At 42.5% G+C, this 12,567-nt stretch overlaps 1 long non-coding RNA gene across 1 annotated transcript in view; it reads right to left on the reverse strand.

Moving 5' to 3' along the window:
- Positions 1-429: 429 nt before the first annotated feature.
- The window catches only part of LOC132820873 (uncharacterized), a 299,239-nt gene continuing 287,101 nt past the window's right edge, over positions 430-12,567 (reverse strand). Inside the window, exons 7-8 of the long non-coding RNA XR_009645251.1 lie at positions 6,760-6,896; positions 430-2,518 (exon numbers count right to left, since the gene is read on the reverse strand). This is a non-coding gene — a long non-coding RNA (uncharacterized LOC132820873). The remainder of the gene's footprint in view (positions 2,519-6,759; positions 6,897-12,567) is intronic.

Below are 12,567 nucleotides of genomic sequence, written 5' to 3' on the forward strand. Positions count from 1 at the left end.
ACTAACTCAAGAGTTGCAATATTTCTCTCAATGAGTAATGCACAATAGACCCCCGGCACTGCAATGTCTTCTGTAAGCTTCTCTACTTTTCTCTGTCTCCTTTATGTAAAACCTACCTTATTGTTTGTCTGATAAGCTATGTTATACTTTGCCAATTTGTGCTTTGATACTAACCCTCTTAATCCTGTTGAGGGGGTCTTACTAAATAAAGATGCCATATCAATGTAAATTTCTATTGAAATGAATACAAAACTGCTCCTTTACCATGCACACATCTACTATCTTGTTCTAGTAGATTTAATTAATCTCCACAAATGTATAGAATAAATTCTTACTTGTTCAATGGGTGCTGATATTCAATGAAACAGAGAGACGATGGATACTGATATCAAGGAAAAACACTTTATTTGAAATAAAGTTTTTGTTTACATTGGTATGAAAATTGTATTTACATTAGCACAGTATTAAGAATAAAGTTACCATAGTCCCGTAGAGTTACTGTGTCGTTAGAGGCAACTGGTGGTGAGTTTAACCTGAGGGTCACCACACCTCAGGTGAGGGGAGAGCGTGAGAAGATAGGGCCTCAGCTGCTGTGGGAACTGAACCTGTGCTATTGGTGTCAGTCTGCATTGCCATCCAGCCAACTGAGCTAACTAAACCCCATTAGGAATGAGGTGACATTGAAATTGCACTTAAATGGAGAATTGGGGGGGGTGGGGGAGGGAGGTTTGGACAATTCAAAGCAATCCTGGTTAAAAAAAATAAACCCACTTAATTCTTATTATCAAGAATTGTACAGAAACCTCACCAATATTGAAATATGTATTGTTAAACTACACCAATAAATAGTTTCATCAATAAGAGCCATTTCCGTGTTGCATTAACAAATCTCGGGTGCATTCATGATGTGGGTGTTGTAATTAATTCACAGCCTTGGGTTAGGAATGGGTGGAATTGGCCAGTATCTATGAAGACTTTTCCTAACAAGTGAGCACTGAGTGGGAAGTGCAATTCAGGATTGAGACAGAAGAGGGTTCAGCTGTGAATCTCCCACAGTCAAATAGTCTCACACTAACAGTTACTGCTAAGAGCCTACTGTTGAGTGGAGCACTGACAGGGAGGATACTTTGAGTATGGTGACACCATAAATAGATGCTCCAACACATTAGCTCATGGAGTGATATGGTCACATGTTGGTGATTTCCCCCACTTCTTGAGCAATACAAACAGGGATAGCTCCATAGCCCTGCCATCCTAAAGCAAGGCAGAGGTAGAGATCAAAACAAAAGGATCAGCATTCTCCCCTCTTGTCCACCCTCACCAGTACCCTCTAAGAAAGATCCACAAAGGTGGTCATCCCAATGGGTGCATGTTGTAGCATAGAAAGTACTTTGCTAAGAATCATGAAGAGAATCTTATCATGACCCAATTCTACCCCTCTCCCAGGGAGACGAACCATTCAAATACACTGCAATTTCAACTTAAGGGAAGAAATGGCTTCTTTGTATAAGTAACAAAACAACAAAACATGATAAAATGTGTATTTGACTTGAAATATCTGGTGAAATATGTATTGAAGAATAAAATGTTTCATCTAAAGTTGCTTGAAATTAGCAAAATTGGGTTCAGTTGTAACTTCAAAAGGGACAGGAAGGAAAAGACTTCCTGGCTATGGGGAATGTGGAGCTAATTGGAAAGTACTTTCAAAGAGCTGACACAGGCATGTATGAGTTGAATGGCCTCATTCTATGCTGTATTACCGTATGACTATGAGTCAATATATTCTAGATAGGAGGAGAGACAATTGGCGAACAACAAGGTCACTGGAAAAGATGTACAAAGGATGTTTGAGAGGGCTGGAGTACAACAGTAGGGATATATTGCTCAGGTTATACAAAGCTGCATTTGGAATATCATTGGAAGGAAGGATGTACTGGCACCGGAGGGAGATCACAGGAGGTTTACATGAATGATTGCAGGGATGAAGGGCTTGTTATACAAGGAGGAGCTGAGGACTCTGGAGTTCAGAAGGATGGGAGGGATCTGACTGAAAGTTACAGAACACTGAGACAACTCGATAGAGTGCATGTGGAGAAGATAATGTTCCAAGGATACAGTCTCAGAGTGAAGTGAGACCCCTTTAGAACTTAGATGAAGAGGAATTTCTTCAGCCAGAGGGTGGCGAATCTGTGGAATTCATTACTACAGAAGACTGTGGAGGCCAAGTCATGGAGTATATTTATGACATTGACAGATGGGCTCTTGATTAGTAAGGGAGTTATGGGGGAGAAGGCAAGAAAATAGCGTTGAGAAACATATCAACCATGATCGAATGGTGGATAGCATTGATGGGCCAACTGGCCTAATTCTGCTCCCATAAATCTTATCATCTAAGAGAAACAAACCTCCTGTTGATGTCGCAGACTGGTCTCACGGATGAAGTGCAGGTCAGATGGATAAGTTATCTGATCAATATAGATCAACAGAAGTCTCCACTAGCAACAGTCCCTTTCTTGAGCTGAGGAAAAAAGGGACAAAACAGTTACCTTGCACCAATACACTCAGCATGTATGTAAGGTAGATATGTACACAGGGAAAACATCAATAATCTTACCATGAATACCTGAGTTTTTGTTCTGACTTACAAGTTTCATGGCTCATCTGCTTTCAGTTTTAATGGTATCCCTTCTATCTGTGTTTTGGAGATGTTGGGGGTTGGTGGGGACAGGTGGGGGGGGGGGGGGTGAGGGGGGCGCAGAGGGTAGCGGTGACAATGTGGTTGACTCAGGACAGAAGGTTGAAGGTACTATTGGGTACTGTAGCTGGTGGAGCACTCTCTCTCTCTCTCTCCCTGCTTCAGAGATTGTGCAGACTACTGTTTATTCTCACAGTTGATGCATTAAAATTTGACAAGAGAAGGAGACTCATTTGGGTAAGGTGTTGCTCTCTCTCTCTCTCGCAGTGGAGATCTCCAGAAAGTGTTAATCATCAGGAATTCCAATTACTGCAGATGCAGAGAGAGAAAAATGCTTCAAATAAAAGTGTTGCTGAGTGAGAAATTAAAATCTGACAATTCTAAAACATGGGCAAGCTAAAGCAAACCAAAATCCAGGGTTACTGAAACATGATCATGTGTGCAGATACTGATATTTCAGTGCAGATAATGGAATAGCAAACTATCACACTGTTATGCAGCCACATTACATGAGAATTTATATTTAGAATCAGAGAGTCATAGAGATGTACAGCACAGGAATAGCTCCTTTGATCCAACCCGTCCATGCCGACCAGATATTCCAACCTAATCTAGTCCCACCTGCGAGCACCCGGGCCATATCCCTCCAAACCCTTCCTATTCAGATACCCATCCAGATGCCTTTTAAATGCTGTAATTGTACCAGCCTCCACCACTTCCTCTGACAGCTCATTTCATAAATGCACAACTCTCTGCATGAAAAGTTGCCCCTTAGGTTTCTTTTATATCTTTCCCCTCTCACCCTAAACCTATGCCCGCTAGTTCTGGACACCCCCACCCCAGGGAAAAGACCTTGCCTGTTTACCCTGTCCATGCTCTTCATGATTCTATAAACCTCTATAAGGCACCCCTCAGCCTCCGGCGCTCCAGGAAAAACAGTCCCAGCCTGTTCAGCCTCTCCTATAGGTCAAATTCTTCAACTCTGGCAACATCCTTGTAAATCTTTTCTGAACCCTTGTAAGTTTCACAACATCCTTCCAAAAGGAAGGAGACCAGAATTGCACACAATTGGCCTAACCAACGTCCTGTACAGCTGCAACATGACCTCCCAATTCCTGTACTCAATACTCTGACCAATTCAGGAAAACATACCAAATGCCTTCTTCACTATCCTATCTACCTGTGACTCTACTTTCAAGGAGCTATGAACCTGCACTCCAAGGTCTCTTTGTTCAGTACCACTCCCTATGATCTTACCATTAAGTGTATAAATCATGCAAAGATTTGCTTTCCGAAACTGAAACACCTCATACTTATCTAAATTAAACTCCATCTGCCACTCCTCAGACTCATTTGATCAAGATCCTGTTGTAATCTGAGGTAACCTTCTTCACTGTCAACTGCAAGATCAAAAGCTAAGTACCAGCATTTTTCTTCCATTTTTGCTAAATTACCAGTTTACTTTGGTGATTCCAATGCTGGATGTACAGAAATTTCCTCCAATTAAATATTGGGAAGACAGAAATCATTGGTTTTCTACTCTTGTTCCATATTCTGCTCCTCATCCCTCTCCCTAAGTGACAGTTTGAGACTATCAAGCCTCAATCTTGGAATCATGTTCAGTCACAGAATGAGCTTCCAGTCATATGTCCATACCATCACCAAATCCAACTATTTCCACCCTCTTAATCCCACCAGACTCTGCCCATGCCACAGCTGATTCACTGCTGAAATCATCATCTGTGCCTTTGTTACCGCTGGACTCAACTACTCCAATGAACTCCTGACTGTCCCAAACAGTCTACCCTTCCCACCATTGCAAATTTGGGATCATGCAGAACTCTGTGTCTCAACTCACCCCAAATCCCATTCTCTTAATGCCCCTATTCTTACTGATCTGCTTTTGATACCTGGTCTTGTTTTGAAAATTCTCTTCCTTTTAGTTTCAAATCCCTCTGAGGTCTTATCCTTTCCTAACTCTCTAATCTCCTTTAGCCCCCATAAAAACAGTCCAGAAAAGGTTATGTGGAGTGGGCAGATTGGCTTGTTTGAAAAAGTTGGACAGGCTCCTGCATCTACAGGAGTTTAGACAAGTAAGACGGGACTTGATTGAAAATTATCAGATCTGTAGGGGTCTTGACGGGATAGATGTGAAAAGGAATTTTTCTTCTTGTGGGAGAATTTAGAACTGGGGTGACTGTTTCAATATAAGGGATCTCCCATTTAAACAGATAAGCTGAACTGTTTCACAGCCAAAGGGTTGAGAGTTTTTGGAACTCTTTCTAAAGGTGGCAGAGGCAGAGTGCTTGAATATTTTTCAAAATTCTTGATAAACAAAGGGCGAAAGGTTGTCGAGAATATGGTGGAATAATCCAATCAGCCGTGATCTTAATGAACAGCAGAGCAGGTGTGAGGGGCTGACAGGCCAAGTGGCCTACGTCTGTTCCCAATTCATATGTATGTACCCTCCAGATTACTTGCACTTATCTAAATCTGGCCTCCATTACATTTTCAGTATTAATTCACCTTGGCTGACCATGCTTTCAGCTGCTTTGCTTCCATACCCCTCTGCCCTTCTCTCTTGTTTTACAACACATCTTAAAACCAACCTCTTTGACCAAATTCTTGGCAATTTGACCAACTTCCTAAGGTGAAGTAGCATCATACGTTCTTTTATAATGCTTCTGTGAAGAACCTGGGATTTTCTTTACATCATAGATGCTACACAAATGAATACTAGATTTCCAATTCTCCTGCAAGCACCACTTGACAGCACTTGGAATACTCCCCACCTTGCTTGGATGAGTGTAGCCCCAACAACACTCAAGAAGCTGGACACCATCCAGGAAAAAGCAGCCCCCTTGATTGCCACCACATCCACAAACATCCACTCAAAGAATACCATCAAAGTTCAGTTGCAGCTGTATGTACTACCTACAAGATGCACAGTATAAATTCATTAAAGATCCTCAGACAGAACTTTCCAAACCCAAAACCAATTCCATCTAGGTGGACAAAAGCAACAGAAACATGAGAACACCACTGACTGCAAGTTCCCCTCCAAGCCACTCACCATTCTGAATTGGAAATATACCAGTTTTCCTTCAGTGGTATTATGTCAAAGTTCTGGAATTCCCTCCCTAAAGACATTGTGGGTCTACCTACTGGACGTGGACTGCAGCAGCTCACCACCACTTTCTCAAGGGCAACTAGGGATGGGCATCAAATGCTTGCCAGGCAGCATGGCCATGTCCCATGAGTGAATAAAAAAAAGCTGTGAATAGTAAATCTTTTCAGAGTCTCATCCCATCCTAATCCCATAACCTGTTCCAATCCAATTCCTTTCATTTCACTATAGACCTCCAACTCCAGCCTACTTCACATTCCCATGCTCTCCACCCTATCACCAAGAGTCTCTAGTTAGACCTCAGCTGAAAGACTGTGTCTAATTCTAGGCAGAGAATCAATCACATTGCTCTGGGTCACATGCAGACTTAGTAAGGATAGCAGTTACCTTCCCTAAAGGAAATTAGTGAGCCAAATGGGTTTTCCCAAACAATTGTCAACATTAGACTTTTAGTTCCAGATTTTTGTTGAATTCCGATACCTGCCACAGTGGGATTTGAACCCAGGTGCCCAGAATATTCCCCAGATCTCTGGATTAATAGTCAACAGGCCATGGCCTTTGTGAACAGCAGTTACAATGGGGACGTGGAGGCTGATCCATGCTCATGGAGGTCCCATAAATAGAATTCCATTTTTAGTCAGGTTGGTTGAGGGATAAATAATGCCCCGAAGCACTGAGGATGACTCCCCAGGCTTCTCTTTGAAATAACAATATAGAAACTTCAACCCTGTCGTAATGATGGAAGCTCCTCAAACCTCTGGGCTGCATAGTAAGGCATTGCTTTCTATTTGAAGTGATTCATGAGACCCGAATGTTGTGAATTCATTATTTTTTAACTGAGGTGCGATATTCTTGCTTTGGGAGGGAATCACGGAACGGAGCATGAGATGTACAGAATATCCATTATCCTGTAACACCAGGAGACTGAGGTACACACCCCAGGGTGCCTGATGCAAACTGAGGCACTGCAGTGAGCCCCTCACTGGCTGACAAGCCAATTTTCATCTGGACTCTTCAGGCGAGTGAGCAGGAGGCCAGTAACCATGGCAACGCTGGAACACCCGCACGGCAGTGCTGCAAAAACGAAGAGAAAATTAGTTATTTTTAAAAGAGAAAAAGAAGAGGTCTCAAGACACATTTAATCAGTGGTTCGTCACTGCTGCCATTTCACAGTAGTGTGTGAACAGATGAAAAGCATCCTTCAAACAGGGGACAAGAATAAATTCAGGATTTTCTAGGATTTTGCGAACAAAATAGATATTCATTCAGTGAGACAGTTCTTGCAGATGCTAAGGTGTCAGTCCTGTGATTCATTTGGCACACACTGATAATCCTCAGGTGACTGTCTGAATATTTGACTGTCACATCTGCAGCTGCTTGACAGTCACTGCCAGTGTTTTTCAGCAGCGAGAATATTCCTTCATCAGCATTAACCCGATAATTACATTAACCTTCAATATTCTCCTGACTGTTTAAGACCGCGGATGGGTAAAGTCTACTCATAAACCGTTCCCTTCCATTTTCTAGGAGAGGTGTGGAGTAAAACTCATTCTATACTGTCCCATGAAACACTCTCAAGGCAGGCACAGCATGGGGCTAGATACAGAGTAAAGCCTCTTCTACTCTTTTTAAACTGCAAGCAAATCTCCCTCCACACATTTCACATCAAACATAGATAAAGAGCAATGCTCTCTCTACTCTTTGAAACTCAAAGTAAAGCTTCTTCCGTAGACATTCCCAGGAAATTTATAATAAAGGATTACATACAGAATAAGGCTGCCTCTCCATTTTTACACTGAAAGTAAAGCTTCCTTGACACTGGACCCATCAGCTATAGAGTAAAGCTTCCTCTACTCTTTTGTAGAGTATGTAAATTTCCTCAGTATTGCCCTCATCAACACTTCCAGGACAGGGACAGCACAGGGTTAGATACAGAGTAAAGCTTCCCCAACGCAGCATGATTTCAAATTTCCAGGCCAAGTTCAGCATTGAGTTAGATATTCAGTAGATCATCCTCAACACTGCCCCTGTCAAACACTCCAGAAGCAGGTATGGCATATGGTCAGATACGAATTAAATCTCCCTCTACTTTTTTAATTTGAAAGTAAACTGAAAGTAAAGCTCCCTTGACATTGTCCCCATCAGATACTCCTAGGACAGGGACAGCATGAAGTTTGTGGCTGTGTAAAGCTCTCTCTACTCTTTTTAAATGAAAATAAACTGAAAGTAAAGCTGTCCCCATTCAAAACTCCTTGGGCAGTATGGGGTTAAACAAAGAAAAATCTCCCATATTTACTTTGCCTCATCAAACATTGTTGGGATCTTGTACATGACTTTGATTTAATATCTTATCCTCAAATCTCACATACGGGGGGTGGGTGAGATGGGGTTGGGGAGGGGGGGTAGGGAACAACTCCCACAATACTACCACAGGGCGAATCAGCCTGGATAATGAGTTTGTCTCTGGAGTTCAACTCAAACCTTTAGACTCAGAAACTGAAGAGTTATTCACTGAGCCAAGCCTGAGATTGCACTTTGCTGATGAACTTGGCTCGAGATGCCCTCAGGACAAACAGTTTGTTGGTGCTTAGTGGAACGGAGTGAAAGGTATCCCTGGAATCTAGTCAAATGAAAAGAGTACAAAAAAGGCACAGAAAAGACTGGTGCTCCTCGCTCACACTAAATAGGTCTGCTGAAATATCACAACGTTTGGACTCAGATTTTGTCATCTCTGGATGGCTGAAGAATGGATGTATCCCCAAAAACAACACGTCAGGGGCTCCTCAGTAGCCTCATCATGTTGGGGATTTAATATATTGATTCTAGGGAAGGTGCTTAGCCATGTCTTTAAACATTCTACAACTTCCCTGGACTTTGCTTCATCCTCTCAAGATGAATTAGACTTGGAGACTTACATATATTCTAACCATTCGGCATTGTGCCTGAATACTTACCTCTTAGACAGATGAAAACCATGTGTAGCTCCTGGGGAACTATACAATTGACCCCCTCCTCTCCACGCACACACACATACACATACACACACACTCCTGCTGATCACATATCCTCCCCTCTCCAAACACTGTGACCATCTTCCATGATCCAATTTCACTCCCCCCTCTAACCCACCCTGCGATGCACACCCCCCATGACCCAACCTGCTCTGACTGTATCAATCTGAATCACCCCAACCCTAAAAAAACCTTCGATCTACCTCCAATTCCGTAACTCGTCCCTTGACAACTGACTCCCCCGAGCCCTCCCAACTCCTGTCTACTTACCACCCTGCCACCCCAACCATCCTGTCTACTTACCACCCTGCCACCGAGCCTAGCTACGACCTAATCACCAAACGCCCTAATTAGCTGCACGCTAGTCTCTCGCCCCTTACCTTGCCCACCTTATGCCTTTACCCTCTTAACTCACCACCTTGCACATACCTTCACACCTTCACTCATAAATTCACGCACTCACACTGACACACAGCAGACTCCTGGAGCGTATCGGGATACAGTAGCTAGTGCCATATAGAGGGGGCCCAGCCTCGGCACAGATTCTCTTTTAGGTACAGAAGGGCATCTGAAAAAACAGTCATAAAAATCGGCGGGAGGCAACTTGTTCATTTTTCTTGTTTGATAACCGTTGGAGAAAAGAAAAGGGGGTTCTGATGCTGACCAGAAGATTTGGCTCAGACTCCCAACAAAAAACCTTGAACCATGCTGAAAAAAAAAAGCTGAGTGAACTCTCACCCAATTAAGAAACAAAAAAGTGCATCTGAGCACAATTTCAAACAAAACAACCTCTGTTAACATTCCGAAGGAGTCTGGTGACTGGCCTTATCACCCCAACACACAGAAATATTCCCACTGCTTCGAGTGACATCGAGGTTACTGAGAAGATTCAAATTCCTGAAGCATGCCAGCAGAACGAGGGATGCTGTACCCCATGACTCTTTCACACCATTCTTACCCTCTTTCTTTGAATTTACTGCTTTCCATCTCTCTCCCCTTTGCTTTCTATTTCCTGCTCCCAAATTAGTTTCATCCTTTCTTTTCTTCCTACATCGTTTACTGTTTCCTCTCTCCTTTTTGATGATTCTCCTTTCATTTTATTTTTCTTGGCCTTTCCCTCAGTTGATCCCTCTTGCAGCACTGGCTTCACAAGCTGTATTTGGTTATACAAATTGAGGCTTGTCCTAATATCACTCAGAAGATGATTTCAAACCGAGACATTAACTAGACTATAACTGGTCTTCTATTTTCATTTTTGAACAGCCCAGGATTCTCTTTTTCCCTTCTTCCTTCTATCTTCCTTGCTCATTTCTTTGTCCCATCACTTATCTTTCACTTAACATTGCTTTCTCTTGCTCTTCTTTCTCTGCTTCCCTCTCCTCTTCTGTCTCTCTCCTGCTTCTTCTTCTCCCCACTCACTTCCTGTTTCTCTCTGCCACCTCCTACTGGCCAACCAGAACAATGGCAGTGACTTGAGAGTTGCTCATGAATCTATCTCCAGTGAACTAAAAATGGAAGTTGATGCAGAACAGTGAGGGAGAGACTCTTGTCACCTGCTGTTCCTCAGGTGGAGTTAACAGACAAATAAAAATGGCTGAATGAGAGTGCCATTGGTACTCTTCCATCTTAGTGAATTTGACATTAGCTTGAGCTGGTCTAGTTCAACATGGACTCTTCCCAGAGACTAGGTAGGGTGCACACAGGATCATATCAACATCTCATTCTACAGATTATGCCAGGTCTTACCTCCTTAGAAGATCTGGAACACAAAATGCCAACACCACAAACTGAATTACTTTGGTTTGTATCAGCACCCAGTGTTGACAAACCAGATTGCATTCAGTGAAACTAATTCAACTCTTCATCTTTCTGTGGTGGGAACAGGGTTTAGATTATTAAATTTATATAAATATTTTATTCTGGTATTAGAACAAACAGTAATATCTAAGAGGTCAATACAGACCCTAAATGTCAGATGCATCAATTAATAAATTGTCACATCTAGACACACAGGCTACACTTGGAGAACATGCAAGCACAGCAAATTCAGCAATGTGGAGCTGGCTGATACAGACCAGGGCTTTCTCATAGATTGTCCTTAACCATTTCTCAGTCTGTTTCAGATATTCCCAATGATATCCTGGACAGTCTCTCTATCTTCTCCATCCTCTTTGGACCTCAGTTCATTGAAAGCTCTGGCAGCCCATCTCCTATATTACATCGAGTCCTACTTACCAGGTACCCATGTCCCTGATGAGATACCAACAACAGGACCTGTTTCAGCTGCAATCCCTTTATGCTGTCAACCCTCGTTATTCCAGAAACTTCCACCGAACTTCACCTTTCTATATGTGTAATTACTTGTGCACCCTGTACTTGTTCCTACCAGAGACTTAGTGAAACATCTCAAGGTGCTTCACAGACAGGCAATCTGACAACAACTGACATCAAGCCAATGTGAAGAAGCCAGGATCAATGATGAACAAAACTCTAGGTTCTAAGCAGTGTCTTCAAACAGCACAGGTGGTAAAGAGGTGGAGAGGATTAAGGAAGGCATTTTGGACCTCAAGGCTTTCAAAGCTGGTGGCACAATCAACAATTGAGTGATGGAAATCCAGGATTTGCAAGAATTCAGAATTCGGGGAACACGACCATTTCAGATGATAATGATGTAGTGCTGCCAACATTCTAGGATTAGCTTATACTTTTCAGGAACTGAAGGTCAATCTCCTACTCAATGGTTTGTGTGTGAAACAGTGCAGGAAAATCACAGGGGCATTAAAAAAAATTCCTCTCAAAGAAACTATTTGATAACTAGAGGACACAGTCAGAAGTCACATGACACCAGATTACAGACCAACAGGTTCATTTGAAATCGCAAGGTTTCAGTGCTCATATCACCTGTGAAGGAACAGCGCTCCACAAGTTTTGATTTTAAATAAATCTGTCAAACTATAACTTGGTGTTGTGTGACTTTGGATACCCCAGTCCAACATGGTACCTCCACATCAATACTAGAGGAGATAGTAATGATGTCACATCCAGACACCCAGGCTCCACTCAGAGAACATGAAAGCACAGCAAATTTTGGAAATTAAATTCCATTTAAAGCTGGTCTCAATAACTTGCAAAGAGGTTTCCCAGACTAATTCCTGGGATGGCAGCACTGATATATGAAGGGAGGCTGGATCAGTTAGGTCTATATTCTGGAGTTTAGAAGATTGAGTGGGGATCTCAGAGATAGCTATAAAGTTCTAACAGGACAAGACAGAGTAAATGTAGGAAGGTTGTTCTCAGTAACTGGGGAGTCCAGAACCAAGGGTCACAGTTTAAGGATATGGGGTAGGACATTTAGGGTTGAGATGAAGAGATATTTCTTCACCCAGAAAGTGGTGAGCCCATTGAATTCTCTGCTATAGAAAGCAGTTGGAGCCAAAACATTGAATGTTTTCAAGAAGGAGTTATATATAGTTCTCAGGATTAAAGGGATCAAAGGATATGGGGAGAAAGCAAGAACAGGGGACTGAGTTGGAGGAACAGCCATGAGAATCTTGAATAGCAGAGCAGGCTAGGAAGGCTGAATGGCCTACTCCTGCTCCTATGTTCTAAATAATGGTGAGATGAAACTCTCATTGATTTTGGCAAAAATTCATCAACATCTTTTATGGAAGGAAATCTTCCTTGCTTTCAGGTCTGGCCTACATATAACTCCAGACCCATATCAATGTAGCTGA

The sequence above is a fragment of the Hemiscyllium ocellatum genome, chromosome 12, assembly GCF_020745735.1.
Source record: "Hemiscyllium ocellatum isolate sHemOce1 chromosome 12, sHemOce1.pat.X.cur, whole genome shotgun sequence".
NCBI lineage: Eukaryota > Metazoa > Chordata > Chondrichthyes > Orectolobiformes > Hemiscylliidae > Hemiscyllium > Hemiscyllium ocellatum.